General features: G+C 34.1%; 1 protein-coding gene across 5 annotated transcripts in view; it reads left to right on the top strand.

Moving 5' to 3' along the window:
- DPH6 (diphthamine biosynthesis 6) overlaps positions 1-24069 on the top strand; it is a 180024-nt gene that overhangs the window by 17192 nt on the left and 138763 nt on the right. The gene's annotated exons all lie outside the window — the stretch shown is intronic.

The following is a 24069-nucleotide window of genomic DNA, read 5'->3' as shown; positions in this document are numbered from 1 at the left end:
TCAGATGATATTTAATTAAGTTTTCCTTAGGATTTTGTAGCTGGTGATCTTTTAATAATTTTTTCTAGGCAAATACTTATTGAATGCGTACTATGTGTGTGGTATATAGTTCTAGACACTGGAGATGTGTCTAGAAAAATGAACAGATCAGACAAAGCCCTGTTCTGCTATAGCTTATTTTCCAGTGGAAGCAGATGGACAATAGACAGATAAGCAAATCATACACTTGGTGTATTATGGAGAAGAATGATAAGAAGTGATGACAAGGGGTGGTCGAGCAAGACCTTTCTGGTATGGTGAAATTTAAATAGACCTAATGAAAGCAAGAGACTGAGCCTTGCTTAAATCTAGTAAGAAAGTTATGAATTAAATACTTAAGTCCTGGGGCACCTGGGTGGCTCAGTTGGTTAAGTGTCTGCCTTCAGCTCAGGGGATGATCCTGGGGTCCCAAGATCAAGCCCCATATCAGGCTCCCTGCTCAGCGGGGAGTCTGCATCTCCCACTGCTCCTCATCTGCTCATCCTTTCACTCTCTCCCTCTCGCTCAAGTAAATAAAACTCTTGAAAGAAAATAAATAAATAAATAAATAAATACTTAAGCACTAGTATATAGAGTTTAGCAACCATTATGCATTAATTGTTAATTTTTCTAAACAGAAAATTTAGGAGAGAAAACCTGGGACTCATATATCTATATATCATATATCTATATATCATATATCTCATATTTGTATTCTTCTTAATATGAAGTTTTTTCAGTCAGCTATAGTCAATTCATACAGGGCATATTTAATGAAATAGGGACTTTAAGCTGATGTTTCCTGCTTGTCTTAGCATATTTTCACAAAAGAAAGGAAGATTTCTGTCCTTTCTACCAAGAGGCATTGCATTTTATTTTTCTCATTCTTCATAGAAGTTCAGCTTTTCAGAAGTTATATTATGAACTAATGTCATGAAAATTTGCTGGTGTCAAATAGCTACTTCCGTGTTATACTTAAAATATGATACTGATCAAAGCTTAATACCAATTAAGGATTTTGATTAAGAAAAATATATGAAGCACTTAAATTTTTTCAAAGTTTGCTTAATTAAAATATATCTCATTTTGTATGTCAGAACATTTTCATTTTTATTTACCCTTTAAAAAGAAACTGATAGGGAAAATTTTTGGAATAATGCCGTAATTTACTATTTAGTTATAGATAGTATAAAAAATAGATATTTTTCAAAGGAAATTACAGGGAGCTCCTTTCTTTCCTGTGGGAAGATACATATTAATAACAACTATTTTGCTTATCAAACAAGGGAGAAAGGCATAGAAAGTTCCACTTAAATGGTGTTCTCTATATAAATAAGCTCTTGACACTGTTCACTTTAAGTTGTGAAATACTGAGGTATAAAGTCTACATTTTTAAAATTTCTTTTTCAGGGTACAAAGAAATTGGGTAATAAGTTTTTAGCATAAACCCACATAATGGTGGGACTCACATGAGAAGTAATTGTATTGCTTAAAAATCACTGATAACTTTGGAGAAGCTGTGTGATAATAACAGCCTTCCAAGAAAGGGAAAGATAATAAATTACTAATCAATTTAATTAAAAATGGGCAGATTAGTAGTAATTAGGAAGAAATTTCCCTTTCGATCCATGCTGTCTTTGAAGAAATGGATGCTTTCCCATTATCTTTATAGTAACCGTCAGTTATGACATAAATTAATGCTAATGTTAAATCTTGACAACTGCTTTGGAAGTTCGTACATGATAATTATAACTATAGTTGAAAGAGATGTTATCAAGTTGTCGGGGACTAAATAGTTCCTTCTTTTTCTGTATAGAGATATTAGTTTTACTATAGGATATTTTAAGGACATAAATATTGGAAATATATTGCTTTTATAGAAGATATTGTATAACCAGACTTTTATAGTTAAATCCATTTATGAAGCACTCATATAAGGATTCCAATAGAGGTCTTACATATTCTAACGAATAATTGAGTAATTATGGAAAAAAATGAATCTAGAAAAACTATAATTCTTCAAGTTAGTGTTTACTCATTCTAAGAAAAAGATGGAATTGCATTTTTTAATCCTTTGAATATTAATGAGCATTGGAAGCATTTAGATTCATTTTCATTATAAACATTTATTTGTAACAGGTTGTGGTTTTGTGACTTTTATACGTAAGTCAATCTTTTGTTCTTGTATCTCTTTTCCACAAAATACTAGAGCTAATTTTTGAGTAGGAGATGTTTCTTTTTGCAAAGTATGTAATTGACTAATTGCTGAAAAAAAGTCACAGTGACTTGGTAGAATTTGGAGTTAAGTTTCCTAACTATTTTGTAGAAGTTTTGAAAACTAATAGAAATGTAATAAGCCTTTGTATCTCATAGATGACCAGGTGATTATGACAATATGACAATATGACAAATATACCTATGTATATTTCAAGGTTATAAGATAACGTGGTTTTCATAAGCTAGGCTTTTTTTTCTTTAGAATTTATTTAATATTAAAATTTCTCCATGGTTTTCATCTGGATTAATTTGACATATAGATAACTTGGATTATTTCCTGGTAATTTTCAAATTCTTTGTGTTTTCTTTTTAAGTCGTAGAAGAAATGTAATTGTTACTGAAGGATACATGTAAACACCATATCCCGCTGGAGAATATATTTAAGGATTAACATATTCATTCTTTCTCCAGTGTTTTGGAGGCCCTTCTTACTGTTCCTGATATCTTCCTCTTTCTTGCTTATTCCCTCTCTTCAGTAGAGTCCATCTTTAAGAAACTTTCATGGAGAAGGTACTTTGAAATCCTTACATTTTGATAGCGTTCCTTTTCTGCCCTCACAGTTGATGGATACATTGGTTAAACTTAAAATTTTAGATTGAAAAATAGTTTTTCCTCAAACCATTGAAGATACTGCTTCATGGTCTGCTAGCATTTTGCTGATGAGAGATTTGCGGCTGATATGATTTTTGTTCTTTTTAGCTAAGTCTTTTTCCTCCCTGTTAACTTTTATGATTGTCCCTTTATGGTTGGTGTACAGAAATGTCACAACAATGTATTGGATATTGAACGTTGCTTCTCCAGTATCCCTTCTGAAGCTTCCTATTGAGTAGCAGCATGACCCTGTCTTCTTCCCCATACTGACCATTCAGAGTTGGTATTAATCCAGGGGAAAGCCAGTCACAATATGGCATTCTCCTGACTATAGCGATTGGATCAGTGATGGCTTTGTTAACTTATGTGTACCAAATAGAATGAAGCCTAGGATAGTGAATGGTTGGCAGAAGATAAACACTTTCCCCAGTACAGAAGAATGTGTGGGTATAAGACCTTGAACTGCTATGGCTTTTTGTTTCTGGATGGATAAAAACCTGATGTCAAATCTGACACAAAAAATAGCAGAGCCAGTAGGATTACAGTTTGAGGATGGCTCTGTGAAATCCTCTTCCTTTATTTGTTTGATAATTTGCCCTCCTGTATTCTCCCTATTCTCTTTTTCTGGTATTCTCACTGATCAGATATTAGACATCCTAGATTGGATCTTCATGTCTCTTATCTTTTCTCACATTATTTCCTATACTTATATGTTGTTTTGTTGTACATTATGTAGGATTATTTTTAAAATTCCCTACTTTCTTAGCAGGCATATTTTTGGTATTCAGTAACTTTACTTGTTTATTGATTATTTCATTTTTATAACAGCTAGTTTCTCCTTCTGTAGATGTAATGTCCTTAAATCCCTCTTAAAATACAAATTAGTTGTTTTAAACACTGTCTTTTGCTTCCTAAAATATTGATGTTTGCTTTAGGGTTTTTTTCTCTTATTTTTTCTCTTTCATGTCATAGTCTTTTCTCAACTGTTTTGGTTGCTTATTCTAATATCTAATATCTAAGAATAATATCTATATTATTAATATCTAAGAATATCTAAGAATAAGTCAAGAGCAAAGGTGACTGAACATTTTTGATTTTAGAGTTTTTCAGCCCCACATCTCACACTTGTTATGTCTGGAGTTCAGGATAGTGTAGCCTAGTTTGTTTTCTTCCTTGGCTTTCTTCTCTTCAATGCAAATAGTGGGTTACAGCTTCTTATGCTGATTGATCAGTCATTGTTTCTTCTTGATCTGCTGACTCAAGAAATTTATGGAAATCCTTTTGCCATTGATGTCTTTCAAAAATAGTTTATCATTGGAACCACAACAGTGAGCTTATACTCTGGAACTTGTATTCGGTTGCTCATGATTTCTCCACCTTAATATTCTATAGGCATGATAACCTCAACAGGTTCAAAATATACTCATTCTCATTCTTTATGAACTTGCTCCATTTCCTATATTTCCCTCTTAGTTAAAATCATCCTCATTTACCCTATTGCCTGAGTCTAACCTAGAGCCTCACTACTAGATTAACACTTTCTCTCAGTTCCCATGCCAACCACCACTATTACATCCCTAGCACTTGTTGATATTACTCTGTGGCTTCTGATATCCGACCCTTTGGTCTCATTCTTCTCACAAGTGAGAAGATTTGTCAACTTGCCTTCAATATTGCCTTGTGTACCATTCAGCCCTTCTACTATATTGTCATTAGCTGTTCTGCACAAATACTTAAATAACCCATTATTAAGACAAACTACAAACACATTAGCCTGACATAAAAGACTCTAAGAAGAGACCCTTGCATCTCTACCTGTCTGATCCTGTCATTCCCACACAAATTTCTGGGTTCAAGTTATGAACTGATTATGTTTCTAGGAGATTGCTTTTCATGTCTGAATCTTTGCCTGTGCTTTTCCATACTCTTATCTCTGTTCTGAAGAACCTCTTCTCACCTCATACCCTTCTGTGAAATTGGCTCTAATTTATCTATTTCCTGTCTTTTACTTGTCCGCTTTCCATACCTATACTCTTTCTCAGGACATTGGTAGGATTGCTTATTTGCTTTTGTTTTTACAATTGGAAGCTTACATGGAATAGGCATCATAATGAAACTTTGCAAAATAAGATATCCTATCAGATTTGGCAGTGTAACCACTAAGTGTACCAAGAATAATTTCCAGCTGCAGAATATTTTATAAAAATGCTAAGCAGACACTTTTTCAAATTGTTTTTGGTATCTGCATGTTAGAAAACATGCTTATTATGGTGGAAAATTGCTCTGTGGATTTCTTTCCACTTTGGATCTTGGTGAAAAAAGCCTTAGATGGTTGGGTGGCTTAAAGCAAATCCAAAGGGTTTAGGGTGTGAGAAACTTATAAGAGGGCCTCAAGATTTTCAGGGAGGACCCAGACATACTGCTAATTAAACAGGCACATAGCCCTACACAGATTGCTCCTGGCTCTTCAGCATTGCACAGCTTGCCTCAAGCCCTGTCAGTTCCCAAGATTTTGGACATTAAACCTGGTCCCTTGGCACAAGAAATGTTTTGTTAGTATCAATTCTGGACCCCAAACAGAAGAGTTGCAATTAGCACAGACAAGTGTCATTTTGACTCCCAGGTGTGATTTTATTGAGGCTGTGTTTTGCCGGCCCTTCAGACAATAAAGTCAAGCATACATAGAAAGCTCATGATGGATGATCTGTCTGGAAATAAAATATTGGCTTATACTTGTCAGTTATTATAGTTTGTAAACTTTCACAGATCTAGAGTCTTCATCTGTAGACTCCCCCTAAAGTCTAGAAAATGTGACTCCCTCATTGTAGCAAAATGATTATTCTGTCTCCTCAACCTTGAACTCTCTCTACTTGGTATCACTGATAGTGTGTGTGTATTAAACATGCACATGTATACTCTTTATTTTTTGCCTGATTTAGTGCCTCTCTATAAATTCACTAGTTGACTTTTATGTCCCTGTATTCTTCTCTTCTATGAACTATAATTTCTATCTTAACATATACCCTATATATTTTAAAGTATGTTGGGTATATTTGACTTATCTTTTAAGACTCTGTTGTTTGTGTCCTATTGACTTTTTGTCTTTTTTCCTGACTATTTTATTTTATTTGGTTAGAAACTTCCTGTAGTTGTCTAGTTTGGAGTTGTGTTGTCGAAGACACTAGATGCATGTTTCTGTCTTGTAGTCTTTTACTTCATCTCTAGATCTGTAGTTTACCTTGTCTTTGTCATATTCTCTATTAAATTACTGAGAATGTGTTATCAAAACTTATAAATACGAGAGCACCTGGGGGGCTCATTGGCTTAAGCCTCTGCCTTCAGCTCAGGTCATGATCCCAGGGTCCTGGGATCGAGCCCCACATCAGGTGCTCTGCTCAGCGGGGAGCCTGCTTCCTCCTCTCTCTGCCTGCCTCTCTGCCTACTTGTGATCTCTCTCTCTGTCAAATAAATAAATAAAATCTTTAAAAAAAAAAAACACAAACTTACAAATATAAATTACTTTATTCATGGGGTGCCTGGGTGGCTCAGTCAGTTAAGTGTCTGCCTTCGGCTCAGGTCATGATCCCAGGATCCTGGGATCAAGCCCCACATCCAGCTCCCTGCTCAGCGGGAAGCCTGCTTCTCCCTCTCCCTCTGCCACCTCTGCTTATCTGCTCTCTCTCTCTCTCTTTCTCTCTCTATCTGACAAATAAAATAGTTTTTAAAAATAATAAATAAATTACTTTATTCATTTATTGTTTTCCTTAATATTTTTTTGTGGCACAGGACTTTATTGGTAGTCACACAACAATATGTTAGATCTTAAACTGATATTTTTACATCTACTTTCCTTTTTTTTTTTTTTTAAAGAGACGGAGCATACACACACACACACACACAACCAGGGGTAGGGAATGCAGAGGGAAAGAGAGAATCCCATGTGGGGCTCAATCTCATGACCCTGAGATCATGACCTGAACTGAAATCAAGAGTCAGATGCTTGACCAACTGAGCCACCCAGGAGCCCCATGACTTTCTCTTTTAAATTGGGAACATCTTCATTCAGCAGATTTGTAGTTCTTAAATCATACAGTAACCATAAAAAGCAAAGATAAAATCAATAAATATTTAGAGTTTTAAAAATGATTATTATTGGTAAGAGATGGTTCAATAGAGGCCTTTTCTGTGACATGCTGATGTGAGAAAAAATTGAGTGAATTAAAAAGGTGTATTAAGTGACCTTGACTTTTCCTTTTTTTTTCTTTCCTTTTAACTTTAGCTTCATACTACTACAATTTATAGACTCTTTTATGTCTTTAAGTCTGCAAACATTAATTGGATCCTTATAATGTACCAGTAATGTAAAGAGATGTATGAGACAGTCTCAGCCTTCACAGAGCTTGAGGAGATAAGACCTATACACAAAGAAACTACTACAAGGTAGAGTTGCCATTGGAGAATGCAATTTAAAAGGCTGTGAGGATTCTGAGGAGAAAAAAATCTTGTGTTGGGGCATTTGGAGGGCCTTATGGGGGAAAGTAGATTTGATATCCTTGAAAGTTGTTTGGATTTTGACAAAGGCAGCATGGGTGAATGCCTAAAAGAATGTTGCAAATTAGGGGCAGAGCTTAGCTAAAGTCATGGAAGCAGAAAATCATGAGTTATATTAGGGAAGTAGCAAGAAGTTCAGTGTGGCTAGAGATCAGAGTTTAAGGGGTAGTGGAAAATCAGCCCACAAAGGTTGATTGAAGCAAAAAAATAGTGTCTTAAATTTTAGGCCAAGGATTATTTAGGCAGTAGAAAGCCCCTAAGGTGGTATTTTCCAAACTCAGTTTAATGTGTCACACCATTTTTTTCCCTTTAAATGAAAGAGATGAGAATAAAATAGAAAGTATCATAACCTTACATAGTAAGGTTAATTATATTTTGTGAAATGTGCATTCATGTGTGTGTATGCATGTACATTAGGTATATTCTAGGCTGTTAAACAAATTGTTAAGGTTAAACAAATTTGAAAGCCACTACCCTAAAGGACTTTACAAAAGGAATGACAGAATTGTACAGTTGAAGGGAACTTGTCATTAAGTTGAACCACTATAATGATGCAAGAAATGGATTGGTGAAGTGGAATTCTGGAGATGAGGGGTTCAGATTGAAAACTGAGATATGAGTCTAGCTGAAAGGTTCTGAGGACTTGAACTAGAGGAGTAGCAGTGGGAAAGGTGAAGAGAGGACATTGCAGAGGTGAATTGATAGGGCTTGATGGTGGCTTAAATAAAAAGATGGTATTTATATAAAAAGTGACAGGGAGTCTATATAAAGTACTTAATAAACTAACAGTTCCATGGCTAATTCATTCAGATTTCACTGGGCAGTGTTGATACTCAGAGTGAATTGCAATAGCTATATATTACAAATATTGTGATACTAAATTTTATAGCACCCTATCTTTGTCATCTCTTTAAGCTGGTATAGGATGATATAGAAGATGCTTCATATCAAGCTGGGTTCATTTAATCAAGATTAATTCTTAATAAATGTTAGTTGTACAACAGGTGTTGGCAAGACATGGAGAAAAAAGAACCCTCTGCTGTGTTGGTGAGAACACAAGCTGGTACAGCCACTCTGGAAAACAATATAGAGGTTCCTCAAAAAGTTAAAAATAAAACCACCATATGATCCATCAATTGCACTACTGGATATTTACCCAAAGAATACAAAAACATGAACTCAAAAAGTACATGCACCACTACATTTATAGCAGCATTATTTACAATAGCTAAGTTATAGAAGCAACCCAAGTCTCCATTGATTGATGAATGGATGAAGAAGAGGTGATGTAGCTATACACACACAAAAACACATACAAATATTATTCAGCCATAAAAAAGAATGACATCTTGCCATTTATAAAAACACAGATAAAGCTAGAGTGTAATGCTAAGGAAAATTGGAGAAAGACAAATACCATATGATTTCACTCACAGGTAGAATTTAAGAAACAAAACAAAGGAACAAAGGGAAAAAGAGAGAAACCAAGAAGGAGTCTCTTAACTATAGAGAACAAATTGATGGTTACCAGAGGGGAGGGGATGAGGGGTGGGGAGATGGAGGAAATAGTTGATGGAGATTGAGGAATGTACTTGTTGTGATGAGCACCCAGTGATTAAAATAAAAAAAACTAAAATAAATAAGTGAATGTTGGTCTTGATGGTCCTTTTAATTGAACATTTAATTTTTTTCATATTGTTATATGTAGTACATATCAACTAAAATATTTTATCCTTATTTCTCAACTCGAAATAAAATCACCTAGTGTGAATTCACAGAAGGAAGCAAAATGTATGGTATTAATGAATTTAACATAACAATGCATTTAGGTGAGATTTAAGTTATCATAGTAATTGCATTGAAGTTATTTACTTGTTTTTACCAGTAAATTACTGGTAATTACTGGTAAGCCAGTAAATTACTGGTATTTACAAAATTACTGGTATTTACAGTCTTTTTAGTTTTATGATATAATTGACATACAATATTGTATAAATTTAAGGTGTACAAATGCTTTGACTTGATATATTTAAAAATTGCAAAATGATTATCACCCTAGCATTAGTTAACACCTCCATTCCATCACTTAATTACCATTTCTTTTTTATAGTGAGAACATTGAAGATCTATGTTTTTAGCAACTTTCAAGTATATAATACAGTATTATTAATTATAACCACTATGCTGTACATTAGATCCCTAGAACTTGTTAATCTTATAACTGGAAACTTGTAACCTTTGATCAACATCTTCCCATTGACCCCACTCCCCAGCCCTTGGTGACCACCACTCTACTCTGTTTCTCTGGGTTTGGAATTTTTTTGTTTCCACATGTGTCTTTCTCTGGCTTATTTCACTTAGTATATGAGATATATGCATACCACACATTCTTTATCCATTTATCTGTTGATTAAGTAACTGGCTGTTGGGAATAGTGAAGCAATGAACAATGTGAGTACAGATTATTTCTTTGAGATCCTGTTTTCATTTCCTTTGAATATATACCCAGAGGAGCGCTTGCTGGGTCATATGGTTTTAGTTTTTTTAGTTTTTTAGTTTTTCAAAACTTCCATACTGTTTTTCCATAGCAACTGTACCAATTTACATTCCTGCCAACAGTGCCCAAGTATTCCCTTTTCTCCACACCCTCACCAGCACTTGCTACCTGTTGCCTTTTTGATGATAGCCATTTTAACAGATGTGAGGTGATATCTCATTGTGGTTTTGATTTGCATATCTCTGATGATTAATGATGTTGAGTACCTTTTTGTGTACCTGCTGGCCATTCGGATGCCTTATTTGAAAAGATACCTATTCCATTCCACTGCCTTATTTATTTGTGGGGGTTTTTGTTGTTTTTTTGCTGTTTTGTTTTGTTGGCCAGTGAATTGTATGCATTTTTTATGTATTTTAAGTATTAACCTTTTATTAGATATATGATTTACAAATGTCTTATTCTATAGGTTGTCTTTTCATTTTGTTGATCGCTTCTCTAGCTATGCAGAAGTTTTTTTTTTAGTTTGATTTAGTCGCACTTATTTACAAAATAAAAAGTCTTAATAGGTCCTATAGGCTTTTGGGCATCATGTCAGATTGAACCTGGCTTCAGGCCTGTAAATTAATTGACCCCTTATATTCCATTCATGGTTTTCCTTTCACTCTATAATTTATCCTTCAAACTCCTGCCAGATTAGTCTTACTAAAAAGCATAGATGCAGTCACATTCCACTCTTCATCAAAAATCTTCATTGCTTACCATTGATCTGTGAGGTGCTCTGTAATACGGCTTCCATTTATGTTTCATCTTTTCCCAGTATTCCCCTACACGGTACCTACTTTCCATCTATACTAGACCATGTCAGAATTCATCCCGCCCACCCCGCATTGTCATAGTCCATGTCTTTCTTGCATAGTGCTGTGTTATAGTCAGAAATAACCTTTCCTCTCCAGTTGCTTCTTTCACATGGCATCTCCTTTTGATATTTTCCTTTAAATGGCCCTACTGGATGTAATATCTTCCTCTCTGGAACCTTCATATAACATTGTATTTCTCTTATAGTACTTAATCTGTCTTGATATACAGAGCTACTAGGTTTTGTTTTGTTTTGTTTTTTATCTTGTGGGTTTTGTTTAAAGATTTTAAGTACCTTGAGGAGCAGGGATTATATTTCACTTTTTATTTTTTATGGTACTTTATACAACTGTTGAGCTATACTGGCATTGTGTTTAACTGTACTCCTCTGGAATTCATTTATTGCATCTGTAAACTATGGATATATCTTTTGGTTGTTTTTTTTTTTTAAATTTATCTGTTTTGAGAATAAGGTGAAAATATACGAGAGTCTCTTTAGGTTTCTAGGAAGAAAGATGCTGTATAAATGAATTTTGTTTTATTTTGTTGTTGTTGTTTTTGTACCCTGTCAACTTCATGTTAGTGCCAGGTATTCTTTCTTCTTTATTCCTTTGCTTCCAGAATAATCCAGTGAAGCTAAATAAAGTTAGGTTTGCTTGTTTTTTTTTTTTTTCCCATTACAAAGTTCCATTAGTGCATTAATACTTAATTAATATTAAGTAGTAGCTGCAGGTTGGCATTGAGATGAGTGTAATTCCTCTTGACTTTATTAGTAAGTTAATACAGAGAAGAAAAAGAATGGTAATCATTCAAGTTGTGAAAGAGGTTCTAATGTGGGCAAATTTTTATTTAATATTAGATTGAATTTATCTTTCTGCATTTGTTGCCTTTAATTTTTGACCCCCTTGAGTCTTTTCCAGACTCTTACATTCAGATAATTGAACCTTCTGAGGACATATGGAATTGATGTTTTTTATCTAGTTACCAACATGAATAAACTGATGCATGGGTTGTTTCAAAAGAAGATAAGGAATTGAACCAGAAGATGACATAGGTTTTTATTTATAGATGCTTTCTTTCCATCAAAACTTATTTTGGCATGTTCTTTTAAAATTCTGTGCTTATCTTTAAAATCTAAGCAGTATTTTCTATTAACTCATTTATAAAAAGCCTCAAGCAAGAACTTTCATTTGAAAGTTACATGAACTGACTTTAGAGAAATTAAACTTTTGAAAGAGAATATGAGAAATTAAGAGATGTCCAGTGGCAATAGAAAAGGGCCATTGTGTACAATCCTGTATGTGAAAGCTCTTACCTCTCAATGCCAGGGGAATTATATCACAGTTATTCCTAACGTCTGCAGTGCTGGGTCATATGGTTATTTTGTATACTTACACACATTGGGTGTTCAACGAGCAGTTGTTGAATTAAACTTGGTGAACAAAGTTAAGCCCATCTAACCCTGACAAAATCCAGCTAATATTTTTCCTTATAGATTTCTGTAAAAATACATTGAGGGGGCGCCTGGGTGGCTCAGTGGGTTAAAGCCTCTGCCTTCGGCTCAAGTCATGATCCCAGGGTCCTGGGATCGAGCCCCGCATAGCGCTCTCTGCTCCGTGGAGAGCCTGCTTTCTCCTCTCTCTCTGCCTGCCTCTCTGCCTACTTGTGATCTCTGTCTGTCAAATAAATAAATAAAATCTTAAAAAAAATACATTGAGAATCAGAAAGACAAATTATTTATCAGAATTTGTTAAACTTTCTTGTACAGGATTCTTTGCTCTCTACTATAGGATTGGTTCCAGAGCCATTGAAATGACCCAAGGTCTATTTTAAGACCAGTTCCCTTATGGATTCTTTCCTACATAGTAATTTCACTGGGAAGTGAGGAAGGTAGGGAGAATCATTATCACTTGATAAATAATTCACAGTCTCCCTTTTGAGTTTTTCACAAATTAGATTTTTAGTAATTTTTACTGATCTCATAGTCATTTGGTGACTTTTTTTAACCCTCACCAAAGTTCTACTGATTTTGAATGTTCATATAACATGGACTTGGTCATAGAAAACTAATAAAAAGCAGTCTAGTGGAATTCAGTGCAAGATAATGTAATATTATAAGACAAGGAGAGAGGTGTTTTTGAACTCTGAAATTTTGTGTAAATTTTTTGTATATGTAAATTTTTCTCGGGAGAGGTCCAGATTTTTATTACAGTCTCAGATTGGTCTCTTCTCTTCAGAAGGCTGATAACTACTGCTTTAACCATAAATTTCAGAAAGCCTTGTAGTCTGGGGGTATTTATGACTTCTCAACTCAGGAATCAGTTATCCTTTGAGCCTGTAGCACATACTGTTGGTAGGTGCTGTGAGGTCAGAGGGGCCATCTAGGTCTTACAAGGAGTGAGGAAGAGAGTAGAATGGAAGTAGCACCAGCGAGCAGATGAGGATGACATGCATCTCTTAAGAAGGATACTAAGATTTCAAAGAGAATAGAGTGCAAAGTGGTATCTTAAAATTTCAGGTAGGAAGTGATGGGGACAAGAGAAGGAACACTATATTGAAGACCTGTACATGATCTGGCTGGCTCATAATAGACCCTTGGGTTTTGTGTTGAAGGAGAATAGAGATGCAAAAGGCGATTTCCTTAAGTATAGCTTTCATTTTTTGAATTTCTGTTGTGTTTAATGACTTTTGAGGGAAGTTATTACATTATGCCTTCTTTTATATAATTATTTGCATATATAGTGTATCTTCATTATTAGCTTATACCTCTTAAAGGCAAGAACTTTGTGTTTTTCAGTTTTGGATACTCTGCAGTGCTCACCATGAGGCCTTGTCCATATGAGATGCTCAAAATTTTTGTGGTATATTTGCTCTAAGGATGCTATTGAGGATTTTTATCATATTTTTTTTTAAGATTGATTTATTTATTTGAGAGAGAGTGTGTGCACACGTGCGCATAGGGGCAAGGGACTGAGAGAAAGAATCTCAAGCAGATTCCCTAACGAGCATGGAGCACAACACAGGGCTCGTTCTCAGGACCCTGAGATCAGGACCTGAGCAGAAATCAAGAGTTGGACACTAACAGACGGAACTACCCAGGTATTTTTACCCAGATTTTTATCATATCACACATTCAACTTTATGACACTTCAGGGCTGGAATTTCTTGTGTGACTTGGTCTTAAATATTTTGTCTTACTGTAACTGTTGGACAGTTTTAATGTGTGAAAACTGTAAATCATGCAACTCATTCTAGTTTTCTTTTTATATTGATTGTTAGAAGCCCAGAGACATGTGATTTTTTTTTTCAATTATTTCTGCATTATAACTTAATTGATGTTGTTTGTGCAGCACTATCTGCCAGACACTGTTATACATTTTATACATTATATTCTAATTTATCTTTATCAACTCTGGTTTATTTTCTCTATTTTGCAGACCAGTAAACTGAAATACAGAGTGGTTAAGTAACTTGTCCAAGATTACACAGCTAGAAAGTAGTAGAATGTGTATTTTTAATCATTGTATTCTTCTGCCTCCTAGCACTATGACATGTTATCATGCAGATATTATCATAAAATAGTGTGTATATAGTGCATATTTATAAACCAATCAGGCATGTGTAAATTAACAGTGAGACAGAGGGGTGGACATGTGGTTAGATAAGAGGGAGTGATGTTACTGAGTCAAGGATCAAAGTAATCTCTCTGTGCTTGATCTCATCTCATTTCAGAACTCTCAGAATTCTTTTAAATTGTTGCTACTCAAAGTGTGGTCTAGGGGCTGGTGCTAGTCCATGAAATAATTGTTATTAGTACAAGGTCAGCTATTTATAGAAATGGAAAATAAGCATTTGGAAACTCTTGTAGTTATTTGAGAGTAATTTTATATCTATTGATTCTAACAACAAAAAAAATGGCTTTGTATTTTATATCTTTTTAAAATTTTTTTCTTTTTTTTGTAATTCATTTCAATTGTATTTTATAGATATTTTTGTCTTCAAAGTTTTGGAAATTAAAAGAAAAAAACCTTGCCTTTAACACAGCTTGAGAAGCACTGTTCTAGGTAACAACTTTAATCTATGGTTTGAAAAAGAAAAGACATGATCTATAGCTTGAAATTACATTCTAATCTAAGCCTGTTTCTGAAGATGAAGTAGGAATTAGTATATTTGGCTACTTTGTCAGTTCCTTGGTTCTGTGAGAAAAGGCCCTAATTGAGCTCACCTGGGGGAGGGGGCATTTTTCATTTTTTTCTTATGCTTAGTACTTTTTTCAAGAATGACACTTTTTTTTTTAAGATTTTATTTATTTATTTGACAGACAGAGATCACAAGTAGGCAGAGAGACAGGCAGAGGGGAGGGGGAAGCAGGCTCCCTGCTGAGCAGAGACCCTGATGCAGGGCTCCATCCCAGGACCCTGAGATCATGACCTGAGCCGAAGGCAGAGGCTTAACCCACTGAGCCACCCAGGAGCCCCAAGAATGACATATTTTAATTAAATCCTTGATCCAGAGTAATAATAGCTTGAGGAACCTGTCCATCATCTATAGTTACAGTCCATTTCCATGACTTACCAAAATGGCTAATAAGAGAGGCGCCTGGGTGGCTCAGTGGGTTAAGGCCTCTGCCTTCAGCTAAGGTCGTGATCCCAGAGTCCTGGGATTGAGGCCCGCATGGGGCTCTCTGCTCAGCAGGGAGCCTGCTTCCCCTGCTTCTCTCTCTGCCTGCCTCTCTGCCTACTTGTGATCTCTGTCTGTCAAATGAATAAATAGAAATCTTTAAAAAAAATAGCTAATAAGATAATTTGCATTTTTGTATGTGCAAACTGTTCCCTAGAATAACAGAAAATTTAAGAAAAAGAGATAACAACAGAATAGTACTATTAGTTCCAGATTAATAGACTAATATAATAGATTTTCCACTTAAAAAAAATAAAGGGAGCTTCAATGAGATAGTATTTACACCAGGTCAGTTTTTAATTTTTCTTTTTTTTTGGGGGGGGGTAACTTGGGATGTCTCCTTCTATAATATGATATGTGGTAAAGGAGTCTCATATGAAGTTACCCACCTTAATAGGGTCTTTGAATGTCTATATAACTGCCATCTACCTCTTTAACTAATCTCTTTTTGGGGATCCTCTAATGTAGCATTTAAAAAGAATTTCTCACATTTTTTTTTTTTTTTTTAATTTCTAAAAGCTGGCCTCCAAATAGAGAAATGGGCCAAGGATATGAACAGGCAGTTCATAGAGAAAGAAATCCAAATAGCCAAAAAATGTGCAACCTCACTAACTAAAAAATGTGGCTATCACTTTGGCAGGATTAAGAAATAATACTGGTTCTGAAGCAATGGGTATCCTATGTGCTGCCAGCAGCCCTATAAATTGGTTCACCCTTTCTGACGTAATTTGGCAGATCTCATCAGATACAAAAAATAGACTCTCTTTACCAAGTATTTCCACTTTGGAAAATTTATTCTAAGGATATAAAGATGTCTTCAAAGATTTAGAAATGGCTGGCAAACTGAATCATGGTGTAGAATATATAGCATCAAAAATGAAGTTGTAGAAGTACATCTGTGTATGTTATTAAGAGAAGCGAATAGATTAGCAAATACCCTGAATGGTTATGATTATTATTTTCATAAAACTTATTTGTAGAATATATACATAGAAAAATAATTGAAGGACATATTTTAGGTCCACATATATATGAAGTAATAAGAATGTTTGTATAATTTTTGCACATTTGAATTTTTAAATGTTTTCCCTCTAATGATCATACACTGTATTTGAAGCTTCTTTGTCCAAAATTTGGCCTCCATTTTAAAATGCACAGAATGGTATAGAAGAAGAGGAAACCTGAGAATCAACAGGATGTTGCCATTCTCTAGGTTCTTTGCTGAAGGTTCATGAGGAGCCTGTTTTTCTTTCAGAGGTTATTCTTGAAAGCTGTGTTTGAGTTTTTTAGTAGTTGTCTTTTGTTTTGTTTTGTTTTGTTTTTTCCATGACAAATGCCTGTCATTTTCTAAACGAGAAAGGCAATGTCCCAGTTAGGTGTGTGGAGTTCTTTTCATTCACTCTTAGCCCTGTCATGTTAATACTGAATAAGCAGAAAGCCTGACTGGTGGTGAAAGATGGTAAACCAGCCTGAGGGCTTTTTCTGGTCAGCCCTAAACCTCTGATTGCCACGTTTTCCTAATTTCCCATTTCCAGGGCATTCACTAGAGTGACCTCGCCTGCTGAATATGATGCTCCGAACCTCCAAGATTTTCACATGCATTTGGAAGTGGGCAGTCAGGCAATTGTTTACAGGACTCCACATGAACTGTGCACTCACAGCAAGTTTGATAAACACACATTTCCTCCTTTTATCAGTGAGATTGCAGAATGTGAAGTATGAGTTTCCAGTTTTACTCATTCCCCTCAACCCTTTTCCTGTTTAAAAACTTAGACATACTAATTGGATGCTGATCTGTCCCTGTTTTTTAGTCTGTTTACTGATAGTTGACCGTTTATTCTAATACTTACCTAGGCAAGGTTTGGCAGTTCTTTAAAAAAAATAAACTTCCCATGTATTCAACTTAAAGAAGATTCATCCCAAGGAATGTAATGTGAGCACTAATTAACAGTAATGACTGCTAATCACTTTGCTTTTTATACTCCTTTAGGAGCACTGCTATTATCCAATGTAGTTAAGTAAAATGCTTGTATATGAATCAACAATGCTGCATCCTTTTAGCAGCTATTGCTCACAATCAAGCTTTGCATAAATTAGAGCTAACTAAAATTGATTTTAATATGCTGCATTTCTTTCTACAATAGTAAACTAAAACAGCTAGTTAAATACAGTGAATATTAAAGACATTACCTGATTTTCTTTTTTGCAGTCACACTTAAGGTAGATGAAAAGCAATACTGCAAATAAATTTTCTAACTGTTTATGACATTTTCTCTTATATTTCTCCAAAACTGCATGTGACATACTCTTCATAGGCACAGTGACATTTTGATTTTGTTGAAAGCTTTTATCATATCAGTGAAAACCAATAGGCTTGTGTTTAATTTTTCTGAATTTGTGCATTTACTTCCTAGAGGATCTTACAGTTTCTTTAAATTATCTATGTAGCCCATTTATATAAACTTGGTTTATAGGATTGTGCATTCAGTGTTCATTAAAAAGGGTTGTTTTATTATGTTTGGTGTGTTATTAGACTATTATAAAAGCTTTCTGTTTATTTACATGCATTCAATATACCTACAAACCACCTTGCCTCAGGAGGAGACTAAGCAAAACTCGTAAATTAATAATTTAAGGGAGCAATACTCAAGTAGCATTTTGGTTAACTTAATAAGTTAAAGCCTTAGAATCAGTGCTGCCCACTTTAACAATCTTTACTTTTGAATTTTATTGGCTGAAAATAACTTGTTAAACCGAGGCTTTTGTCATAAAATGAAATCTACATAACATCTGAAGCCCCTTACCCTTTTTTTGATTTATGAGTAGGTTGACATATTATTGAAGAATTTTTAACACTTCCACAGTTCTGCACTTTGATTTCAGGGAAGGTGCTAATCTCTCTGGAAGTTTGAGAGTGACAAAATGAGTTGTATACTGTTTTTTCTAGGGAATCAGGGATTCTTTATTAGAGGCCTTAGTTTTATGATAGCACCTATATTAATGTTGATTTATCTAATATGTGATGTGGTGTCGTGATCTGATACGCATTAATGGAGTATTCTCCTTTCTCATTTTACATGTTATCTCTAGTTGCCTGCCTGGTCATGATGTAATTCTTACAGCTAATGTTAGTGTTTCTACAGAGGTTAAGCTATTAAAGACATTATTTTTAAATTACAAAAATAAAATAACTTTTCTTTCATTTTTGTGTTGTTTGTAGTATCAGAAATCTGAATTTTTGGTGAATAAGCAAGTGGAAAACATTAAGTGGTAGTGTAATAAAAAGCTTTATATTCTATATACAAGTCTTATTGTAATACTTTGCAAACATGTATTAAAAAAACCTTTGGCACTATACTTAATTGAATTTAGTTTCAAAGAATTGTAACAGGAATGATGTGAGAGAACAGAAAAAGTATAGAAGTTCAATTGAATGCTACTTATATCTAATTACAATTTTGTATCCCAGTACTATTGCACAATAGCACAAAATGCATGTCTATGAGGAAAAACCTGCTTTTTCTATTTTGCTTTGAGTTTGAGTTCCTATGTGTGTAACAAAATTACGTTTAGAAACGGTGAAGATTTCAGTTTTGATCCTTTTTTTTTTTTTTTTTTGCAGTGTGTTTACTCTCATGTAAGAGTGATTGATCTGTAGCTGTCATTTTACCCAAAGAGGGGACAAATGGAATTGGCCTTTTAGACAAAAAGTATGCAAACAGACTGCATTCTTTCTGTTGATAGAATTATGGAAGGATTGCATGAGGTGCCACATTCATTTTCCTATTGATTGTAAAAAGGATTCTGCAATGGGCTCCTGTTTCCATTGGATAAGGAGGTGCTATGATTAGTTACCTTTCTCATGAAAGCACTACAAAAGGAAATGCAAAATGTGTGTGGTGCAGTGTTCTCAATTTGACAGTTGTTTTTGTTAATTTTTTTTTCCCATTGAAGTCCAGCCTATTTAAAAAAAAACGTACATTTTGGTTTTATCCCTTATATTAAGCTTGGTAGATTTCCATGCTTTTGACCCTTTAAGAAATTATATGTTATAGACAGTTTTTCTAGGCTTCTATTGTAAAGCTTCAAAGCTGATGCAACAGTGCCCTCTGTAGTCTTTTAGGGAACAGTAGATACATGTAGATGATTTAGAATATTCAGGTAGGAAGCAGGATATTTAAATTTAATTTTTGCTCAGACAAGAGAGTCCTTTTTCCTAAGTAGACATTCTTGTTTTTCACTAGCGGCTTTACTTTAAACAAAGGGAACAAAGGACCATTCTGAGTTTTCATTTAGAATTATTGGCTACCTCTTGTTGTTAGTCAGTGGTAAATCTCAAGTTTTATCAGACATTCATCAGAGTAATTTGAGATAGAAGGAATCTTACAAGCTGTACTGTCTCTTTATGAAATATCTTTTTGAAGTTGAGTTCCAATAGGAGTATTTTAAAAAATAATTTAGTTCCTTTGTCCTCATTTCTTCTATTTAATTAGAGCCTAAGTGGGCTGCCTAGAACTTAACTTTTACTTGTTCCTGAATTGGGCAACCCAGGCTTTATACAGGACATTATTTAAATTCAAACCAAGGGAGTTACACAATGTCTAAAGTATTTGTCATTCATTAGCATTGATTTAAATTTTAGATTTGCCTTCCTTTCTTTGTGGGTTACCTATTTGATTATATATATTGATAGCTAAATTTTTCATTGTAAACACAACTTTATGTGAAGTTATTAGATGATAATACAAGCAGGCTCATATTTAGCTGTGTGATTGGAAGTAAAAATATTCCACGGGCAAAGTTTATTTTGCTTCTGAAAGTATTTTAGTAAAAAGAGCATGGGGCAAATCCTAGCTTCTCCATGGGTATTCACTACGTAATGATGAACACATTTCTAAATCTCTGAGCCTGCTTTCTTATCTGCAAAATGGGAGTAAAAATAGCTTATCTTTGAGTTTTTTGTGAGGGATTAGATATAATGTATATTTATTGGCCAAGTTATTGTAAGTGCCCAAATGGTTACTTTGTTCCAAAAATCACAACGTGAAGGTAAATGGCATTGTTTTTATACAAGGAAGTTTTAATAAAAATCTAGAACACATTTAATGTACTTTAGATTTTTCAAAAATTTTACTCCTGATGATTTATGTGAATCTGAAAGCTAACATGGCATTCCTTGGTAATGTGGACTGATAGAATGAGGTGCACATTAACTTTCAATTCTTTACAGACTTTATCCCCAAACTTCTTATAAGCCATGCTTATAAACTTTAGTGGAAATTTACCCACAAACCAATATTTGGCAACATGTGAAAACAGATAATAAATGAAACTTGAGAAAAGAGTCTTTCATTTTTTTTCTCCCTTAATGTATCTGAGAAAACAGGATACTTTTCATTTGCCTGTGTTCTCATTAGTAGTCTAGAGCCCTTCTTCATAGTTTCTAGGTAAGTGGATTTTGCTTTCTCAACCCAGTTACCAAAAAAGACATAAAAATAGATGAAAGTGGAGCTTTTCTGGTTGAAGTGGAGATGGGGGCCTGAAGTTCTCTTTGAAGGAACAAAGTTTAAAAACCAGTTTACCATATGAATATATGTGTGTGTACACATATGTTCTTTCTCTCTTTTGTGTAAAGGCTTTGTTCTTCTTTGGTTTGAATTCAGAGCAGCTAATTCTTTACCTGGCACATAAAAGATGCTCAATTAACATATGCTAAATACAGAATTTTTTTAATGTCAGGCCTTATTGACGTAGAAGATTTGAGATAACATACGTATTAAAATGCACAATTTAGTGTGGCATTGTACTATTAGAGTAATTGTTTCTATGTGAACCATTTAAGCAAGCACATTTCAAGTGTAATTCACCAATTTATTTTTTAGAAATCAACTTGTTGTGACTACAAATAATAATGGTAAATGAATAAAAAATATTCAGAACTTGTCTTCAAGATGATTAAAAGCTGTTGCATTCCACAATGATGGATTTAGCTAAAGATTCAGACACTTCAAGTGACCTGATGATAAAAATAATCTTGCACAAAGAACTTGTGAATTGAATTTTATCAACATTGAGTAAAGCATTATTTTTCTTGTAAAGTTCTTATTTGTGCTTCATATTAATTTTGAATCCTGAGTTTAATAGTATAATAAATCATATTGTTTTTAGTATATTACTTGGGTTAAAATTGAGAACTGAGAAAGTACCCTTTTTTTAAAAACATAAAGAAGGAACCAATGTTTTAAACTGATAGAATGAGACTGAACAAGCTTTTAATAAACCAAATATGGTAGTTTAAAAAAAAAATAGTGACTAGTTGCAGTAAGAATCATGTTTAAAATTAAATTCTGGTTTATAAGACTGACAAGATGCTGTCTACCAAAAAAAAAAATGAATAAGCTATTTTTCTTTGCAGTGAAAGTACCAAATTAAGAATCTGCTTAATTAAAATAATGATAAATGTAGATTACATTACTGAAGACAGTGAAATACAGCTGCTCTGTCTAGTGAGAGCCTGCATAATTTACCAAGACTGTACAAAGAAGCAATGGAGCAGCTACTGCAGACTGTTAGGGGAAATGTCCTGTTTATTCAACATACATTTCTTTTTTTAATTAAAATGTCAATGATAATTTTATAGCAGTCCTCCAAAGAAATCCTCTAAATTTCTTCAAGGTGGTAGAATATGAGACAAGATCTTGCTGCTGAATGAAACAGCTTAAACCCAGGAAAAAGTAACATTTTCTTATTTTCCTTAATTCAGCTTTCTTTTTTACGAGTTAATACTGAAGTATGTAATTACTATTTTTAACATGAGTCTTGCATGAGAGAATCGTGGCAAAATCTTTGAATATACATTTTATTTTTTAATCTTTTTGAGCCACAAGCAAGATTTGGGGTAGAGCCATAAGTAACATTACTTACACATAAAGATAGAGGTTTGCATACTGTGGAATTCTCAGAGTGGGACAGACAGCTGGATGGTATTTCCTCCTCAACTCCATCACTGGATTATAAGAAGGGACAATATATTGCACATATCAGTGTCTGGAGACCAAAAAGGTTGAGAACCCCTGTTACACTTTATATTTTCATCTTTTATTTTAATGATGTCCAATGATACCTTTATAATTACATATATTTAAGGAAATCAATATTGTGTATAATAAGACATGGTTTTTTGCTTTTTGATTTTTTGGCTATAAGAGGTAAGTGGGGATTCTGGAGTCAGACGTGTCTGTTCTAGGCTCTACCCCATGCTAGCTATATGACCTTGGTTTAGTTAACTTCTATACACGGTGACTTTCACATTTGTAAAGTTGCAGCTAACGATAGTACCTACATCATAGGATTATCATGAGCATTTAATGGGATAATCCATGTAAAATAGATCATAAAGGAAGCCTCAATAAATGTTAACTATTACATAATAATAATAATAATAATAATCTTAACTAATGTTAATAGTATTGGTTATATTATCAATAATATTATACCAAGTCACTAGATAAAATATTTTTCTTACGTCATGGGAGCAATGGAGCATTGCTCATACTTAACTAGTTTAATAAGATATTTTTATCTGTCACGGTTTCTCTGTTGATTTGGTTCTTAGAGAAGTTAACCATGCCCTTCTGTGAATTCAGGAATAGTATGGTAGAAATTCTCTTGCTCCTTATTTTGCCTTTAATTGTCTTTCCTCTTGGTCTTTCATGTATCAGTTGCTTTCACATTGGCAAATATCATGACAAATTTTGTGCACTTTAATATGTTTGTTTTGGACTTTGCTTTAGCTGGATACCAACTGGAATTAATTGAATATTTTCCACAGTTCACTTTTTCTATAGGGTCTTCCAGGGTCCCATCTACTAAAAACTTCTTAGTGGGAAAGCTTTGTGGGCAGAAAACGGACACATCACCAACAATTTGAAAAGTTTATATGAGAAAACAGTAGCAGGAGGAACTTCATCAGATGATTTTATCCTATATGCTTTTTTCTTTGACCTTCAATAAATTGACAAAATCTAGAAGTGCAAAGATAAAAAGTCACACACTATATAACCATTATTCATAATGTTTACACATGCTGTATGAGTTGTAGAATGTTAATATACTTTTTTTTTTCTCTTGGTTTGTTGAAGGCATTTTTTAAATTGCTAGAGATGTAGATGATTAAGGCACTGTGCCTGTCTCAAGGAGGGAGAAGGTTACTGCTATGTATTCATCACGATTATTATTTGTGGTACATTCTTTGCTCTTTTAAAAATATTCCATATTCCTTGCAGTGTACTTCTTTGTTCCATGACTTGGCATTCATCCTTCCTTGTCTGGCCATTGTTGCTGAGTTTCTCCTAAGAATCCTGTGGTATTTAAGGCTCAGGATTGCCCTATCTGGGTCTGTTTAAGAATGATACTTTTGATTCTTGATTTAGCTTATACTTTTGATTAATACCTTGAAATAATTTATCATTTATTCTTAGCCAGTTCAGTGTTAACAGTCTCTGGGTTTCTTCCCTGTCCTGGTCCTCTCCAGTAGAGAGCTGATCATTACATATTAACATAGTTTTTTCATGCTTCCACCACTGAAGTGTGAAGTGTGA

The sequence above is a fragment of the Martes martes genome, assembly GCF_963455335.1.
Source record: "Martes martes genome assembly, chromosome: 7".
Classification (NCBI taxonomy): Eukaryota; Metazoa; Chordata; class Mammalia; order Carnivora; family Mustelidae; genus Martes; species Martes martes.
This window is presented reverse-complemented; position numbering and strand designations above follow the sequence as displayed.